The sequence below is a fragment of the Eimeria tenella genome, genomic scaffold (assembly GCF_000499545.2).
Source record: "Eimeria tenella Houghton genomic scaffold, Eth_scaff3784, whole genome shotgun sequence".
Classification (NCBI taxonomy): domain Eukaryota; phylum Apicomplexa; class Conoidasida; order Eucoccidiorida; family Eimeriidae; genus Eimeria; species Eimeria tenella.
The window spans coordinates 640-3,190 of NW_013544707.1; the positions used below are offsets into that span (position 1 = coordinate 640).

The 2,551-nt window shown below is 51.6% G+C and overlaps 1 non-coding gene across 1 annotated transcript; it reads right to left on the reverse strand.

The window, feature by feature from the left end:
• Positions 1-1,169: 1,169 nt before the first annotated feature.
• On the reverse strand, positions 1,170-1,241 carry ETH_t00000031. Its single transcript has one exon. It is a non-coding gene (tRNA).
• Between the last annotated feature and the right edge of the window lie 1,310 nt (positions 1,242-2,551).

Genomic DNA, 2,551 nt, shown 5'->3' on the forward strand with positions numbered 1-2,551 from the left:
GGTCTTCGAACCCTGCGCAGCAGCAAAGCCTGTGTCTCTCTCCCACGGCCCCACAGAGCCTAGAGCGCTGCATTTGGTAGGTCTTTGAAGATGCCAGCAGCTATGGTTTAGGGTTTAGGATTAGGGTTTAGGGTTTAGGGTTTAGGGTCTGTGCTGCAGGGGGAAGAGTTCGGGGAGGCCCCGCCGCTGCGTCTTGTCTTCCACCGCTACCTTTTGGCTTCGGGGCCCCACTACAACTCCGTGCTGCAGCAAGACCCCACAAGCGACACTGCCAGCTAGCAGCAGCAGCAGCAGCAGCAGCAGCAGCAGAAGCAGCGGCAGCAGCAGAAGCTGCGGCAGCAGCAGCGGCAACAGTAGCAGCAGCAGTGGAGACGGCAGCAGGATCAGCGGCAGGAGCAGGAGCAGTGGGAGCAGCAACTGAAGCAGCGGGGGCGGCAGCAGCAGCAGCAGCGGAAACAGCAGCAGCAGCAGCAGCAGCAGTAGCAGCAGTAGCAGCGGGCTGCCAAACATCAAATGTGGTTTTTTGATTAGTGTCAGCCTGTGCTTAATTTGAGGTGTATGTACACTCGGTGTCGCCTCAACCTCTAAAGGCTTCTGGCCCAAATCTGACTCTTCCTAAGGCCTTTTGCAGTCTAGGGTTTAGGGTTTAGGGTTTGGGGTTTAGGGTTTAGGGTTTAGGGTTTAGAGCTAGTGTGTGAGAGTTAAGCAACGCATTGACAACAGCAACTCGGCACGAGGTGACCTCGGACCCTTATGAACCGACCTGCAAACCCTAAACCCTAAACCCTAAACCCTAAACCCCGGATGAGCTGGGGCCTTGAAGATGCCAAACAGTCTGGGGCAGCGAGGAGTTCTTTTTGGGTTTCTGAAATAATTAATTACAAATTAATTTTGAAAACTTGATTTATAACTTTTCTCTTATTTTTATTTTTAAAATAATTATAGATTAATTTTGAAGGGTTGAATTATAATTTCCTTACCACTATTATTCAAAGCAGCAGCTTGGGAAGGACCACTCCGGCGAATTTGGGGAGTTTTTCGAGGAAATAAGGATTCATTTTGAATTGAAATAAAAAATAAAACTCAATTTATGAACTAAAATGCATCATTACTAATTATAATTGAAAAAAGGATCAAATTTAATTTTTTAAAAAAAAAAAATTGAACTGTGGACTGGCGGGGAATTGAACCCCGGACCTTTTGCATGCGAAGCAAACGTGATACCCCTACACCACCAGCCCGTGGGAGTTACTCCTTCTGCAGCAGCGGAATTTTGACAATTTGCAGACTTTTAGAACCAATTAGGGAATTAAATTGATTAATTACTTTATTTTATTCTTTATTTTAATTTTAAAACTCATTTAATCCATTTTGCTGCTGCAGCAGCTTCCAAATCCGCTGCGCCAGAGCCAGGGGGTATAGCAGCAGCGGGTGTCCGCCCGTCGTCTGGCCGCCTTTCTAGGCGCAGCCAACGCGGGAACCCTAAACCCTAAACCCTTTTTTAGGGTTTAGACCTTTCCTTGCCCTCGCTGCAGGCCTGCCGCCTAGCCAGAGAACCAGCCCGCCGCAGCTCGCTGGAGAACCCAGACCCTCTTTTGTTTTCCCTTCAAAATGGGATTTTTCTCTCAAACCCTAAATTATTGACTCTAATCCCTAAACCCTAAACCCTAAACCCTAACTCCGTGAGCCACATATGGCCCGTCCCTTCCTTCCACTGCTGGCTGCATCGAGACTCAAAACCAGACCGCCGATGAGGCGTTCAAATGACAGGCTGCCGCAAGCCATAAACCCTAAACCCTAAACCCTAAACCCTAGACCCTGTCCGAGCAGCAACTAGCCAGGGGGCCACAAAGGCCCTGCAGCTCAAATGAGCAGGACCCCATCTACCCTCTGCAGGGGCCCCCATGGGAACCCACTAGAGGGGCCCCCTGGGGGCCCTCTAGAGGGGGCCCCTGGGGGCCCCCTTGGGGGGCCCCCCCGGGGGCCCCCCCGGGGGCCCTCTAGGGGGTCCCCAGGGGGCTACTGGCTGGGCCCTAGGGGGCCCCTGAGGGTTTCCGCGGCCAGTTTGCTGCTGGTTGCTGCTGTTTGCTGCTGTGCTGCTGCTGCTGAGAAAGGCGTAAACCCTAATTTGGAGAAAAGCGGAGACAAACCACAAGAAGCTGCTGCAGATATTGTTACGGTGAGTCAAACCCTAAACCCTAAACCCTAGACACCAAGGTGCAGGCATTGCACATAAATAAACCAAACCCTAAACGCGATTGCATTGTTAGTTGGAGAGAGTATCAAGAGGCCCCCGTCTCCATGCTTCCTAGGGTTTAGGGTTTAGGGCTTAGGGTTTAGGGTTTGCGGTTTAGGGCTTGTGCCTCAGGTCTCGGTGTATATTCCTGAATTTATTCCTGGCAGCGTAGAGAGGCCCCCCTTGGGGGCCCCCAGTACCCTTTTTAGTCCGTCTAAATGGGGGCCCCCCTCTCGGCTGCTGCAGCTGCAGGTTTCAGCAGCAACTCCATCTAAGGAGCTGTTGCTGCTGCTGCTGCTGATGCACACGACCTCT